General features: G+C 46.7%; 2 protein-coding genes across 6 annotated transcripts in view; one reads left to right on the top strand and one right to left on the bottom strand.

The window, feature by feature from the left end:
* MACROD1 (mono-ADP ribosylhydrolase 1) overlaps positions 1–16,803 on the bottom strand; it is a 309,756-nt gene that overhangs the window by 163,139 nt on the left and 129,814 nt on the right. The gene's annotated exons all lie outside the window — the stretch shown is intronic.
* The window catches only part of FLRT1 (fibronectin leucine rich transmembrane protein 1), a 158,405-nt gene that overhangs the window by 56,748 nt on the left and 84,854 nt on the right, over positions 1–16,803 (top strand). The gene's annotated exons all lie outside the window — the stretch shown is intronic.

Genomic DNA, 16,803 nt, shown 5'->3' with positions numbered 1-16,803 from the left:
CTGGAAAAACAGTGACAATTGTGCTAGGGAACTTGTTCTCTTATACCTGGAAGTGCCCCAGAACAAATGGCTTCAGGGGTGGGAATTTTTTTCAGCCTCAGGGCTTCATTCTCTACAGTAGGCTGTATTACTACTACTACTACTACTACTACTACTACTACTATGGCACCTGTGTAAGACCAACATTTGGCACACAAACACACCCAGTCCTCTTGCTACCTTCCCAAAGGCTATTAAGAAGACGCCTGGATTTAGAAGGAGGCGCAAGGCTCTGGCTTGGTTCTAGAGTCCTCCTTCCTCCTTCCCAAAGCTGGGAAAGCACTAATTTGGCTTTGGGGAAAAGGCAGGAGGACTTTAGGACCCCTGTCAATGCCCTCATGCCTCCTTCCCAAAGCCCAGACCCTTGCTTACTGGGCTTTGAGTTGGCACCCCTTCAGCTCAGTGCCCAGTGCCCCACTTGAATGATCCTAAATCTGCCTCTGCCAAGAGACACACACACACACACCGTAGGTGCCTCCCTTGCCTTACTTTGTTCAAATCCCTCACCAAAACCCACCTTTCCCTCTCCATTCTTACCCCTCGCCTCTCAATTCCCCTTCCACTCTCCTTTGTCTCCCCTGGGTTAAATTTCCCAGGCGCCAGCTCCTCGGGGCAGAGACCTCTTGCCCTCTTGCAGGTGCCGATTCATATTCATCATGAATAAGTAAATTTGCTGCACTTTCCGTTCCTACTCTGCTGCTCCCGCAACCACTCAGTGCCGTGCCAATCATCAGGCATCGGGTTTCAAATTAGGCATGCAAACGGGAAGTCGTTATGCAAAAACCAAGGTATTTGCATAACAATGTATTGATTGCGTCACTTATTGTGAGTGCTGAAATCGAGAAGCCTTCTCGGCAGAGAGTTATGAACAGCCCCGTGCAAAAAAATAAATAAATAGTTGGATAGAGAAGGAAGGGAGCACCCAGTGCAAGGCAGGGGAAGTTGTATGCAAAGCTAGCACCATTTGCATAATGCATTTTGAAGGCAGAATTCGAGGTTTCTTGGTGAGCAGCAACAGAAATGCCCTGCGCGGCTAGATATATAGCCAAACCAACAGATTAATCAATAGACAGATAGCATTAAAAAGTACGCAAATTGAGAAAACCGGGAGAGAGCTGGCATATTTATATCTCTTGCACAGAACAGCTTTTTGGGAAATGCTGTGCTGCGCTCAGTACACCATTTGATTTTAGAATAGTCTCTGCAGTCTTTCTTTTGAAAACAAGCTTCTAGCCCTCATCAGTGCCAAGATTCAGCTTCAAAGCATGTGTGCTAATGCCTGGTGAAGTCAATGGTACCCTCAAGGCAGGGCTTTGAGGTACAAGTCCAGGCCCCACTCTGCAGAATGCATAGGCGGGGGGTGGGGTGGGGTGGTTGTGCCGCAGCAAATACAGCAGCAATGAAATAATACACATTACCACCTAAAGAACCCCATTACATCCAGAGTCTGAAATTCTCTAACTTCACCACTGGGAGAAGTCTCAGAGGCTTCAGAACAGAGGAGTTGCAGAACACCTTTCCCAGCTATTGGACAGGACTCCATTAGACTCCATTAGACCCTTCTCCCCCGGATCAGCAGAAAGACAAATAAATTGGCAACAAGTTCATCTCCTCTCGTTTAAATCGGAACCAGTGAAGGCAGAAAGCATCCTGTGTGAGTGTCTGGAGGCAGTTGGAGGGTAGATGGTGGTCAACGGATTGAGGTTAAATCTTGATGAGAGATTTTTCCACTATGCTACAACCCTTCTGTAAAAGTAAACTGAAGGTCCTAGTCCTCATGGTTCTAAATAAAAGACTGCTCAGTATTGTCTACACAAGTGTTGGCCAAACTTGGCCCTCCGGCTGTTTTGGGACTACAATTCCCATCATCCAAGACCATTGGTCCTGTTAGCTAGGGATGATGGGAGTTGTAGTCCAACAACAGCTGGAGGGCCAAGTTTGGCCAACACTGGTCTACACTGACTGGAAGTACCGTATTGACCTGAATATAAGCCTCACTTTTTTCACAAATTCCAACTATGAAAAGTTAAAGTATGGCTTATATTTGCGACCCTACGGTATGCAGCCAGGAGAGTGAGGCAAACAGCGCCAGAAGCGCGACACAGCGGCACCCGCCCCAGCCGCCAGCAACGCAGCACGGCTCCCCACCCCCCACCCAGTATGCAGCGAGGAATGGAGTGGCTTATATTCCGTTATTTTTTCTTTTTTTCTCCCCCCTCCCTCCAATTTTAAAGGTGCGGCTTATATTCGGGCCGATATGGTAGCTCTCCAGGGTTTCAGACAGGGAGTCTCTCCCACTCCCACCTGGAGTTGCCGTTGTGTTTTGACCCTTGGACCTTCTGCATGCAAAGCTGATGCGATATCATTGGGCTGCAGCCCTTCCCCAAGGAAGAGGAAAGGGGAAACACAAAACCTTGCGCTGTAGCTGCATTTCTGCTGCTTTTGCAGATGGGCTGGAGGTCTCTCTCTTCCTCCCTCCCTCCCTCCCTCCCTCCCTCCCCCCTCCCTACAATAAGGTTTTCTTGTCACGCGCAACAATTTGTAAAGCGACGGGCTCTCCCGCTGACACGCCACTGCGCTGCTCATTTCCCCGCAGCTGTCAAGCCGGCAATCACGTTTAATAAAGGCGCAGAAATTAGATAGCAGAACAAGGAATCTCTTTGGCCTAACAATGCAATTATTACAGACAATGCCTCCATGCTACCCGCTTCGCGCACGCAACCCCCCCCCCCCCATTCTCTCCTCCTCTTCTAAAAAAGGCCTTCATCTGATTTGGAATAATAATAATAGTAGTAGTAGTAGTAATAATAAGGGAGGGGGTATGCATGCAAGAGAATAAGCCCAGTGGGGATTGGCAGATCACTGGCAATAGATTTGTTTGTTGCAAATGATGAGGGAGCTGGGGGGGGGTGTATTGCGATGTTTGTACAAAGCTTTGTGCCGGTTCCTGGAAAAGAATCTCCCGCAAAAAGTGTGGATGCATTTGTGTGCCTACCAGCATATGAATTATGAGTGTGTGTGTGTGTGTGTGTGTGTGCACACCCGCCCGCCCGTGGCCGCATGCCTCTCTCTCTCTCTGTGTATGATATACACAAAGATGTATGTACGTAGGGTAAAGATCAAAATAAAAATGGTTGAGCCTGTGTAGCCCTATCTCTTGTCCCTTAGTAGCAATGAGCCCCTCTTCATTTGTGGGGCCATTCACCTTGTTTCAATAAATGGGCTACAGAGGAGTAAAAGCAGAAGCACCATCAGGGCAGGACTTGGGGGCAGATGCCCAGGGCCCCCACTGAGCAGGATGAGGGGGAGTCCCAACATACAAAACAGCTGACTTGCCACATTTTGAATTAATTCACACTGCTATCTAAATAATTTTGATAATTCTTTTTTGGGACGAGGGGTGGATTTGTTGCAAAAGAGTGCCTAATCAACTTTAATTGGCACACACCTCAGTTTACCAATATGTAACCGAAGCTGCGTATGCACGCACACACACACAAAGCATCCTGGGAACTGTAGCTTGTTAAGGGTGCTGGGAATTACAGCTCCACAAAAGAAAACCACAATTCTCATGATTCTTTGGGGGAAGCCATATGCTTCAAATGCATAGGGTGCACATGGTCTAGGTCCCACCCCCAAATTGTGACAGTCTGGAAGAGACCTTGGATGCCTTTTTACATCTCCAGGATGAATGGAAGGAAAGGCTACTTTTCAAATTACCGAAGGAGGCAATAGGAGAGCCCCAGTCACCTTTATCAAGCCCATCCCCCAGCTACTGTTGTTGGAGACCACACAGGAAGGTGTGATTTGGCTAAAAGTGGGTAGACATTATAGGATGGGCCTCATGAATTTCATTCAGGCACCCCCTTCCCTCCCCCACTGTAATTCAAGTTCAAGCTTAGGAGCTGGGAATTTGGACTTCTTGCTTGCAGGAGGGGAGTGGTGTCTCATGATTAGGAAAGGGTGAATATGTAAATTTTCGTTGCTTCCAGTTTCTGCTTTTTCCAGTCTTAAGTTAAGTTCTTCACAATTCTTTTTTTTTTTTAAGTCCATGGGAAAATCCATTAGTATCTTGGTAAAAAGTACACATATTTTTTGTACGCAGTTTCGCCTAACATACACATTTTTTGCGAAACTATTTTCCTTAATATAACACATTTTTTACGACAGTTTCACTAATACACGCATTAATATGTGTGTTTTACCCCAGTGTATGCATTTCTGTACACATCGCTTGGCCGGAGAACTGCATTACAAAGTTTGGAGACATGCAAAATTGTGAAGGATGGCTGAGGTTTGGTTGCATTATGTTTCAGAAAGTGTAAATTGGGTAAGTTGGCTTTTCTGCGCACGCTGAATCCAATTTCTCCCCCACCCCTACTCATGGCGATCAGGGAGGCTGCACGCTCTCAGGGAAATCCACCAGCCTCCCATGATGATAAATGCTCCCCACTCCTCTGGTTTCCTTTGCCTCCTCTCCCCAGCAGCTCGGTCTATGCAGCCCAGCGCTCCCTGATTAATATTTCCCTTCAATCCTCTCCCCTCTATTAAGAATCCAAGCGTGTCCTTAACTACATTACTGCAGCGCGGGGGGGGGGGGGAGCGCCGTTCAAGCGGGAAATGGCAGAGGCCAGAAGGCCCTTCCTCCGTGCCTGACCTCCCCGCCCGGCTGACTGTGCAGCAGCTCCGGTTAATGGCTCTGCGGGGGCCCCTCCCTTCCCTTCCCCCTGCAAAGGAAGAACGGGGGCAGCTGCTGCTAATCAGGGAAGCTGGAACCCCCCACGGCAGAACATAGCAGCTGAGCTGGGTCAAGGTGACTTCGGAGAGCTGGCTGCGCTGTAGACACATCTGCACCGCGGGCTGGTTGGAGTCCTAAATGTCGCCTCTGCAGGGAGCAGAGGAAGGCTCGCGACAGGCCTGCATTTCATTGCATTCTTTCAGGGAGCTGGAACTGGGGTCTAAAAAGAGCTCCGTGTTCCCCTAGGCTATAATCCCACTAGCTTCCCTTCTGGCTCCGCCTCTGACCTGCCGGATTCCATCCTAACTCCTCCCCTCGTTCAGAAGGTTCCATGCAACACAGAGGGAACCCAGGACCTGCCCAATACTGAATCTGTCTAGCCAAGTATTGTCTACAACCGGGGCAGAAAACCCTTTCCAGTCACATTCCCCCCTGAGGAACTTACAGGGGTGGGCAGATGTAAAAATGGGCAGAGCAATTAGTGTGGATATTAATTTTGAACATCCGTCTAGTTTCTGCACACTCACACACCCCATTCTGTCCTCCATCCATCCAAGCAAGCAAGAAGCATTACGAGTGTTCAAGGACACATTCCAGTCAAGGATGATGCAACACAGGGCTGGACAAGGGTGTGACCTGGACAGAAGGGTGTGGCTGGGGAGAGTCCCAAGGGCCAAATAGAAAGGATGTCGTTCCTCCTCCACAGTCCAGGGTTTCAGGCAGGAGTCTTTCTCAGTTCTACCTGAAGAAGCCAGAGATTGAACCTGGCACCTCCTGCATGCAAAAAGTGAGCTACGGCCTTTCCACCCTGTTTCTGTCCTGACCGTCCAAAGCTGCACCTCAGTTGGTTTATTCTAAGCTCTGCCCCCTGCAACTTTGCAACTGTCCCAATATTTTTGGGCTTGTGGCCCTAGCAGAGAGTAAGGAGTAGCTGTTAGAGAACCTTGGAAGTGAGACATGAGGGATCTCTCATTCTCAATTGACTGTGCCATTACTGTGGCCATGGCCCAGTTTTCTGAAGAGGTACCCAAGTACTTCTGAGTGTTCTTGTGTGAGTGGGTAGCCCACAACAAGCTCCTGCACATCCAAACAGGCGGGATGCACTGCTAGCACTTCTGAACTGCTGCTGAGGACTTGGGTTGTGAGTGGAATAGAGGGGACCCAACCTCCTTACCTTTTGTATCTGCTTGTTTTAAGCTTTAATGGCTTGGGGCCAGGTTCCTGGAAGGATTGCATCCTCTGAAGTTCCTCTCTAGGTACTCAACCTACACACACACACTGAATGACATTCGGTTGGTGGTTACCAGAGATAGGGACTTTTCAGTAGCGGTGCCCTAATTTTGGAATTCCCTCCCCATAGAGTCTTGCCTGGTGCTTATAGTGCGGCTTTATCAGTCCCTGGTGATGATCTTTCCCACCCAGCCTGTGCACTCAAGTCCTGCTTGTGGGCTTCCCATTGGGACATCAGGTTAGCTGCTGTGAGAACAGGATGCTGGAATGGATGGCCCTTGCAACCAGACCCTTCTGAAGTTCTAACAATTCCATCTTGACGCTTCCATCTTTCTTTAGTCCTTTATAAAGATTTTTTTTTTTAAGTACTATTGCTGTTCCTGGCTGCTGGTTTTAAAACAGGATTTATTCTGCTGCTGGCTCCATTCCACTTTAGATTTTATGCTTATGCTTTATGATATGTTTATATTTTATTGACCTTTTCGCGTGTGTGTAAACTAACAAAAAAAAATTGTTATTTGACCAGTATATACATTCTGTAAATTAAAATAAACGTAGCTGCTGTTTTCAGAAGGTTATGGGTAGGACGTGAAGACTTGCATAAGCTAAAATGGGGATGTTTGTTCTGTGATTGGGGTGTGTAGATTTCATTATGAACCTTCACACACACCTTTTGCCCCATGCTCTGAGCACTGAAGAAGACTTTGTTCTCTGCACATTGAAAAGCCTTTTTATAAACTATCGTGATGATAGTTTTGCGCTCCTTATGAGAGGCAGAACTGCAGGTTCTTGTCCAAAGGTGGTGAACCTCTTGTTGGACATCAGTAGCTCCCATCATCCCATGCTGTTAGCTGTACTGGTCCCCACCCCTATATGACAGTCACAAAGAGGCCTGGAGTAAAAAAGCAAGTCTCTAGTCCCTCTTACTTGTGGAAGAAGATTATAGACAGGATGCTATCCCATGGGTCACTAAGGAGGTGAGCTTCCCTGGCTTTATTGTGTTCTGTACAATGGCTGCAGAAGCACTGGAATAACTGGTCAGCTCTAGGATTTTTTACTTTGAACTTTTGTAACACTGAAGCTTATTTTATTGTTGTTTAACTCAGCTAACCAAGCATATTAGAGCACCTCCCTTGCTGTTCTGCAATGGTCCCTTGTCATACACCAGTGTCATAGCCTAGGAGGAATGCAACATAGCATTAAGGAGATTGTACCATCAGCACAATATTTCTGCTTACCTGAGGGAACCATCTCCCCCCACCCCACCCCTGTAGCCTGTGGGTTCTCCCCCCCCCCACAAAAAGCCCCTCCTTGAGCCAATTTGCAGGGAGTAAAGCCTCATTATGCTATTGGAAATCCTTGTGCAGGCTCCCACTAGGGGCCCATTAGTTGAATCTGGCCCCCAGAGTCCCTCCTTGCTCCTTCAAGGGTGCCCAAGTGTCCTACTTCACAGAGGACAGCCCTTCTTTTGAAGGCATCCTCTCTGTTTGAAAGCCCAAGTCTGACTGAAAGATTTTTTTAAAAATTACATGAAGGGTGAGCAGAAGGCGCCTTGAACTTGCCCATCCCAGAGGAAGCACCTGGAGGGAGCAGGCATATGAGTCACCTGGTACAGTCTTCCCCCACCATAGTGAGATTTCTATTTAAACTATAGTAATCATTTCTAAAATTACATCAGTGTATGCAAATTAGCATATGCAAATGCTATGCAAATTTGCCCTGTACTTTACCTTATTTTTTTGGTAAGGCTTTTTCTCTTTTCCAGCAAAGCAAAGCAGTTGCCACAGGTTGCTCAACCAGGCAACCAGCATTGCTCACCTGGAAAGCCAGGCTTTGGCCTGACTGATCTGTATTCCTCCAAGCTCCACCCGATTTGTTAGGTTCTACTGAGCCTTTTCCCCTGCTAGTGCCAACTTCTCAGGGGTGGGGGGAGGGGGAAGGCCTGGTTTGCTCCTATACTTTTAGCAGCAGCTTGACCTGCAGAAACCAGCCAGCAAAATGTTCTTAGGCACTGAGGTCACTTAGGCATGATTGCCTGCTCATTCCTGCAGAGTGAGCTGTTGTTAAAGGCAGAGGAGTGAAACTTGTTTCGAGAGCTGGCAACTCCACTCCCACCTGGGGGGCACTGGTATATTTCACAACCGCTGCCTCTCTGCCCTCTTTGCCAAGCCCACACTTTCCTAGTACGGCATGAATCTGCATCTCTAACCATTATCCCATGCTGCCTCTCCCTGGGGTCCTGCCCCTCTGTCATTCATCCCTGCTTACTTACTGCTAGCCCAGCTCCCGTTGAGCAAAGCAGGAGGGAGGGAGGTGAGCAGAGGGAGACTTCTTTAACTCACTTTTATTTGTCCTCAAAATTGCTATTGATCAGCATGCGCTTGATCTCTGCTCAGCCATTTATTTATTTATTTTTCTCGCGATAAAAGAAAATGATGTCAGCTTGAACTGAAATCCTTTCCGGGGCCAAGGACCGGGCACCATGTAATGTGATAGATAGACTCACACCAAGAATGCCGGGACTCAAAGCCTTACTCAGTCAGCCATGAAGGCTGCTGGGTTGACTCTGGGACAGCCATGGCACCCTCTCCGCCTAATCTACCCTGAAGAGTTGTCGCAGGAATAAAATGTGGGGTGAGATTGGGGTGGAAAGTATCCCGAGTTTCTTGGGGGAAACATGGGGTAAATATCAGGGGTATAATGAGGCATTGTTTCTGTCCCATTCTATTCAAAGTGTTGGTGCTGACCTTTAAAGCCCTAAACAGCCTCGGCCCAGTATACCCGAAGGAGCGCCTCCACCCCCATCACTCAGCCCCGACACTGAGGTCCAGCTCCAATGGTCTTCTGGCAGTTTCCTCACTGTGAGAAGTGAGGTTACAGGGAACCAGGCAGAGGGCCTTCTCAGTAGTGGTGCCCGCCCTGTGGAACGCCCTCCCACCAGATGTCAAGGAAATCAACAACTATCCGACTTTTAGAAGACATCTGAAGGCAGCCCTGTTTCGGGAAGTTTTTAATGTTTGAAGTTTTATTCTGTTTTTAATGTTCTGTTGAAAGCCGCCCAGAGTGGCTGGGGAAACCCAGCCAGATGGGTGGGGTAGAAATAATAAATTATGATGATGATACTATATTATGTTTCTTGCATGCTGTGCTGTTTCCTTTCTGCTGCAATTAGTCTTCTGCCATATTCATATCTCTGTCTGCTGTGGCAAAATTACATAACTGACCTGATTTGCAGAATTCGTTACATGAATTATGTTGCTGTGATGTCATTTCACTCCATTTATTACAATGCAAAGGAAACACAGTGAAAATGGGATGAGCAGGTAACGTAACCCGTTATGTATCATTTGTCGACAGTCGTATTCACTGGATTGAGTTCCATTCTGGATATAGGGCAAATAAGGAATCATTGACAATTTCCATTCCTGTTTTCATTGGAATTTTTCAACATCCCTAGCAATAACGTAATATGTACAGATTCCTCCTGCCTACTCCAGGCAACTTTATGCCTTCCCCCACTCTGCACCCACCACTCCCAGTTTGTACCCCACCTCCTGTGTCCCCAGCCCTTGAATGCTTTCTTTTAAACACAACTCAGTCCTCTCCCAGAAGCAGGGCAAAGAGGACTTAATATTCCAGTCCTCTGCACTCTAACCATTGCCCCCTTGCTCCCTTCCTGGAACAGAAAATCCCTCTAAAACCCCTTTAAAAGGTAGCCTCTTTAACCCATCCGCCCCTTTCCCTCACTCCTGCTCTCGAAAAACGGCTTTCTCTGTCCCTGCCAACCAACCTGCTCCTTCTCCCCAGCACGTCGCTGAGAGACCCCAGCTGTTTATGTCCATAACTCATTTTCGCATCAATATCCTTGATAACAGGGTTTTTATTCTCTTGGGAAGCAGCAGGCCATGAATTAGATGGAGCCTTTTCCATCTCTCTCTCATCCCTCCCACCCCCGGTCAGAATTTCTTCACACCAGCAACAGGCGGCTTAGAAGGGGGGAATTAAAGGCCTGAGATTCTGCACTGTCCCGAGACGCGTGTCCCCCCCCCCCCAGTGTGACAGATCTCGTTCCAGCTGTTTGCTAGGCCAGCAGGTACAGAAACGTCACACACCAGTGGGTCAAAACCAGGCCTTTGTAGTCTTTGGCCGTTAACAAGTGGAAACTGGGACACGCTGGGAATATCCTGCTCTCATCCCAAAGACCGCTATCTGATTACCCACTGCACTTGCAAACCTCATGCGTTGAAATAAAACCCTTTATGGGACTAAGGGCAAGGCGCTGTGTGATGTGATAGATTGAACCAGAAAGGCCTGGATTCAAAGCCTCGCTCAGTCAGTCATGAAGCCTATTGGGCAGACCCTTTCTGCCTAGCCTACCTTGCAGGGCTGTTGTGAGGATAAAATATGTGTGTGTTGGTGGGGGGGGGATTCCTCTCCATCTGCTCTGAGCTGTGTTCGTTTACTCTGCCATAACATAGCAGGGAGGGCTGTAGCCAAGTGCACTGCCTTGCCCCCACAATTGAGGGGGCTGGAACCGCACAATATGTGTGAGTGACGTCGTGTCATGTGCACATGTCACATGACGTGCTGACGTGTCACATGCACGCTGCAGGGTGTCTGCACACACAGCAAGCATACCAGGCAGGCTGCACAATTAAGGCAAGCACATTGTGTGGCTCGTGTACACTGCCACTGCAGATTTTTTTTGGGGGGGTGACCCCTGCTTGAAAATTTGGGGGGCCCTTGGCCCTCACTAGATGGCACCTATGGCCATAGCTTGGTGGTAGCACATCTGCTTGGTATGCAGAAGGTCCCAGGCTCAATCCCTGGCATCTCCACATAGGGCTGGGAATGTCCCGGCTATCTGAAACCCTAGATAGCCTCTGCCAGTCAGTGTAGACAATTCTGAGCTAGGTGGATGAATGGTCTGACTCTGTATAAGGCAGCTTCCTGTACTCCTATTTTGTGCAGAACCTTGAGGACTAGAATCTTTTGCTTTACTTTTAGGGAAGGAGTCGAGCACCTGCTTTGCATGCAGAAGGTCTCAGATTTGACCCTTGGCATCTTCAGGTGGGGCTGGGAGAGACTCCCTTCCTGAATTTCTGGGCAGCTACTGTCAGTCAGTGTTGACAATTCTGAGCTGCCTGGATCATCCGTCTGTTTCAGTATAAGGCAGCTTCCTATGTTCCTAATTGTCCTGAAAGGGCTCCACAAAGAGACTTTTTCATGCGCCAATGCTCCTCGAAGCACACATGGGAACAGGCAACTTCCTCAGTGCTCTGGAAGCCTCAGGGATTCGGAAATTGCTTGCTCCAGTTTTTACTGTGGGCTTGGGTGGCGTGTGCAGAAGTGGAATTAGGGGGGAAACGACTCCCCTGTTACGACTGGCGTCAGGAATAGAGCAAACTCGTTTAATGTTAAGTAGGCTCACAATAAAACAAAATTTAAGGAAAACAAATCTGGGTTCTGGAGTCTTGGGGGACATTTTATACACTGCCGGGTGGAGAAATGTGCTCATGTTCTACATTAAGGTGAGGTGGGATGAGAGGGAAATGTCTCAGCTCAGGTCCTGCTTGAAGGCTTCTCACTGACGCATTTGTTGGCCACTGAGAGAATAGGATGCTGGACTAGGTGGGTCTTTGACCTGATCCAGCAGGGCGTTTATGAGGTTCTTGTGGCCTTACATTAAAAGCAGGGGAACACAATTGGATAGGTGAGGCCCAGAGGGGCAGCAAGGAAATTGCACTGGTGGGGGAGGGTGCTTTCCCTTTCCCTCCTCCTCATCACCACTCTGCTAGGGATTTAAAGGCAAACCTACCTAATTTGTGCTTTTCTGAAACAATGCACGAACCGAAACACACTTCTCGAAATTTTGCAATGCAAGTAATGTGAACACAAAAATGCATATACTAGTGGAGTAGTGTGTACAAAAATGCCGATGAAAATGAAATATAAATGAATGCATAAAATGAATACATTGCTGAAAATTATCATACAGAAATGCATTATATTCACACTAAGATGTTGATGAATTTTCATTAAGGGTTGTTTTAACAACAACCACAAAACAACAACAACAATTTATTATTTACATGCTGCCCTTCTGACTGGGTTGCCCCAGTTTGTGGCTTGAGCATGGAAAAGTCACAAACTGGCATGGAAATGTGAAGGTACTAAACTTAAGATCTGTAAAAACAAGAAACAAGAAACCAAGAGGAACCAAAATCACACACATACCGTATTTTTCGCCCTATAGGGCGCACCGGCACACAGGACGCACTTATATTTGGGGGGGGGGAATAAAGGGAAAAAAATTATCCCCCCAAGCCCTAAAGAGCAAAGAAGCCATGACTGTCCTGGCTTCGTTTTTAGGCGAAGGCGATGTTGCGCAACCTCGCCATCACTCCTGGAGCTTGCGGGGCAGGGGGCGGGGGAAGCCCGAGCTTCCCCCGACCCCAGCCCCCAGAACGGGTCCGAGAGAACGGGTGCGAGAGCGGGTCCGAGACCGACCCCAGCCCCCAGAATGGCTCGCTCTCGAAGCTTGCGGGGCTAGGGGGATAGCTTCCTGAAGCCTGGAGAGCGAGAGGGGTCGGTGCGCACCGACCCCTCTCACTCTCCAGGCTTCAGCGAAAGCCTGCATTCGCCCCATAGGACGCACACACATTTCCCCTTCATTTTTGGAGGGGAAAAAGTGCGTCCTATAGGGCGAAAAATACGGTACATATAAGACCTGTCCACACCATTACAGCAGAAAATTCAGACAATTTAAATGCCAGAAGGACTTGGCATATTAGCGTAGTATATAAACCACTAGGAAGGGAGAGAATTATTGAAAAGGTGTATACAAATTCATTAGGTATCTTTCATGTTATATATTTTTTATATCTAATTAATTGAAAAAGGGACAGCAGTGGCTAATAATAATAGTGGAGAAAAACAGATAGAGCAACAGAGGAAGTTAAGTCCTCACCTATGCACTTCTTTTACTCTTAAAAAATAAGGCCCCTTTTCTAGCATCTACAACTAACCCAGAATGCAGCAGCTAGACTAGTAGAAGCCGGCAGCACCATAGAACACCGATCCTAAAAAATCTAAATTGGCTCCCAGTAGTTTCCTGAGCATAATGAATTTAAAGCCCTAAACGGCTTTGGCCCTGTATACCTGAAGGAGCACTTCCACCCCTTTGTTCAGCCCAGACACTGAAGTCCAGCTCCGAGGGCCTTCTGGCGGTTCCCTCACTGCGAGAAGTGAAGCTACAGCAAACAGGCAGTGGGCCTTCTCGGTAGTAGTGCCCACCCTGAGGAATGCCCTCCCTTCAGATGTCAAGGAAATAAACAACTATCTGATTTTTAGAAGACATCCCTGTGTAGGGAAGTTTTTAATGTTGTTGTTTTAATTTGTCAGAAGCCGCCCAGCGTGGCTGAGGGAAGCCAGTAAGTTGTTGTTGTTGTTGTTGTAAATAAATAGGGCAAATGCTCTAAACAAAACACTACCAGCCACCATCACGTCCATTTTGTCTCTGCTCCCCCAGGGTGGATATTTATGAATCTCTGTTGCTTCAGTTATGTGGATGACACAGGAACCAAAGCAGGCGCTCTGTTTGTAAGGCGGATGGGCTGAGCCGTGCCCAGTGCCGACCTCAGAGCAGGGCAGTCTACCCAAAGATCTCCACCAAAGCGGCAGGATTAATGAGTAGGTTGGGTTCACCTTGTTAGGGCGTCCCTTATTAGTTTTTTCCCCTTCCATGAGGCCCTCCAGGGCCCACGTGTGAGCCAGCGCTCAGAGCAGCCTGCCCTTGCTCTTCTCATTAGCGGCTTTCGTTAAGCCTTCAGATGAACGCTAAAAATAATTGCCATTGTGTTTTCTAAAGGGGGGGTGGCAGAACAGATGCCACCTTTTTTTAGAGGGGGGGTGTTTCTTTTCCAAATCTATTTCTCCACTGTCATCTCCTTTTGTTGTAAATCCCTAGCAAGAAGAAATAGGTAGACTTTGTGTCTTTTTCCTGGGGGGGTGACAGTGGATTGGGGGGGGATGTGTTCCTAGGACAACATGTTCCAAAGAGTGAAGCCTGTGGCGGTTCCACCAATTTTAATCTTAAAAGGGAAGTTTCACTGCGTCCAGAGGAAAGGATGAGACAACTTCAATGCCGTTCAAAGGCGAGAGAATAGGAATGGAGGAGAATTTCGTTTGGTCTGCTTTTCTTAAGTAAACCAACCTAATTCGCACCTCTCAGATTAATAGGCAGATCAGAACATAATATCCTTTTGGATTTGCACTTCTCCGAATTTTCGCATACGGTTTTCAGCTCTTTTTTATTATTTATTTTTCCATTTGAGGATAAAGTATGGGTTCCTGAAGCCAATTAAATTACACTCAGAGTAGCCCCGCTGAAATTTGGGGGACCCAAGTTTTTAAAAATCAGCTTTCTAAACTGCACATTAAAAAAAAATGTAAGCACTGTGCACTTTTTGAAATATAGAAACACTATCCAATAAAACAAAAATACAGCTTGAAAATCAACAAAACATTATAAAAACATAAAAGAAAACAGAGAACCAGGGGAGTCAAGCACAAAAAATAGGGTCCGATCTTAGGGGTCAAGGAAACCTGAGCACAAAAGATAGGTCTTCACAAGACCCCCGGAGCAACTGACCGATGCTGCTTCATTAATGGCAAAGTAAAGGGCATGGGTAGGTAACCTAAGGCCCAAGGCCGGATCCGGCCCAATCGCCTTCTAAATCCAGCTCATGGACAGTCCGGGAATCAGCGTGTTTTTACATGAGTAGAATGTGTCCTTTTGTTTAAAATGCATCTCTGGGTTATTTGTGGGGCATAGGAATTCGTTCATTTATTTTTTTTTTTTCAAAATATAGTCCGGCCCCCCACAAGGTCTGAGGGACAGTGGACTGGCCCCCTGCTGAAAAAGTTTGCTGACCCCTGGTAAAGGGCATTCTGCAACAGTAGAGAACACCCCATTTTCAGGTCACTACCCTATGATACCCTATGAGTGCCACCCAACTGGTGAATTATGTTCATTAATTTCATTGGGTCTGTTCCAGAGGAATCCAACATGGTGCCCTCCAGAAGGTTTGGACTACAACTCCCATCAACCCCAGAAAGCATTGACCACTGGCGGTTTATTCTGAGTATGTTGGACACAGCCCATAGTTTAGAAATCTGTGCACTGAGATAAATTACGCAGTTAAATACGTACTTTGTGATAAGATACGTATTCAAACACATTTCTAATGTGAATGTTCATAAAGATTTTTAAAATGAATAAATTCAGATTAATGCAGAAATGGGACAAAATTGATACAGGGTTGTCTTACTTGGAGTAGACCCAACAAAAGCAATAGCCATGACAAGCTTTTAGTCCATTGACTTCAACAGGTCTACTCCGAGTAGGATTTGGGGCATACCCACACTTACCATTTGTCCTGCTCTTTCCAGACAGAGGACCACACTTTAACACTCAATGTCCAAGCACTTTTATTTTTTCTGCGAACTTTCCCTGTGAAAGCCCACTCTTTGAAGCTGAATCACAGCAAATGTCAATTCAGGTTTTCCGTGAATTAACGTTTGCTCCAACTGAGCTTCAAAGAGCAGGTTTTCACGGGGAAAGCTCAGAGCAATAAAATGGGGGGGGGGGCACTTGGCCATGGAGCTTTAAAGCACGGACTGTGCCTGGAAAGAGCAGAGAAAAGGCAAGTGCGGATAAGCCCTTAGTTGGATACAACTTACAGAATGGAAAGACAGTTATTCATCTGTCCCTGAGAGAGCGAAATAGTAGCAACAGTTCAACAAAAAAGGGAGAAGTGTACATCAGAGCTCCTGGAAAGGAGCTTATTATTATGTTATACTAACACATTTATAACTGTATATTTTAATTATGTGTTGAGATGCCAGCTTGGAATATAGGTGGTATATAAATTAATTAATGAAAACCAAAATACTTTTGGCTCAAGTGAGTCTTGTTTGCCCTGCAAGGTCCCTTAAAATGCATGGTCTTTGAGCAGCCTATAATGAAATTGGTGAGATAAGCTCTTGAAAAAAGGCTCACTTAAGCCAAAACACATCAGGCTCACTTAATAGCAAACATTCATCCTTCCAAGCATCTCCATTTTCTCTTTACACCATTGTAGGTGTCTTCTTGTGTTTCTGTTTGTAAAGGCAAACTTGCCTAATTTGCACTTTCCCAAACAATACGTTAACCCGAACAGCCATCCTTCACAATGCATACATTTGCAATGCAGTTCTCCAGTCAAGTAATGGGTACAATAATGCATATACTATGGGAAACTGTGCCGTAAAATGTATATATTAGTGAAAATAATATGCAAAAAATACTTTCTGTTTTGTAAAAAAAAGAGAAGTGTTCATTAGGTAAATTTGCATAGAAAAATGTGTACGCTAGGAGAATTTGCACTAAAATGCTGGTGAATTTTCATGGGGACTTTTTAAAGAAAACAGTTGCAAAGTGATGTGTAAACAACTTAGGACTGGAAAAATGAGAAAGAGGTGGAAACTGATATTGATAGAGTCCTCCATCCCTAGTAACAGAGAACATGCTTTGAACACCAAGGGCTCCCCGTTTCCACCCCCAAAATCTTCTGTCAGCATCTATGGAGTAGGAAAAGCTCCACAGCATGCAAGCAGCTGCCTGTCACTAGGTGGACAAAGGCTCAGTGAGTCTTGCATTTTCTCCTCCTGGCTTACTGCTGCAAATACAGTTTATGGGGGCCAACATACAAATGGCAGACCACAGCAGAAAAGGAGGACTGTTAATCTTGAGT

Source organism: Podarcis filfolensis (assembly GCF_964270895.1).
Source record: "Podarcis filfolensis genome assembly, chromosome: 16".
NCBI lineage: Eukaryota > Metazoa > Chordata > Lepidosauria > Squamata > Lacertidae > Podarcis > Podarcis filfolensis.
The sequence above is the reverse complement of the archived record's forward strand: the minus strand, read 5'-3'. Positions and strand labels throughout refer to the sequence as shown.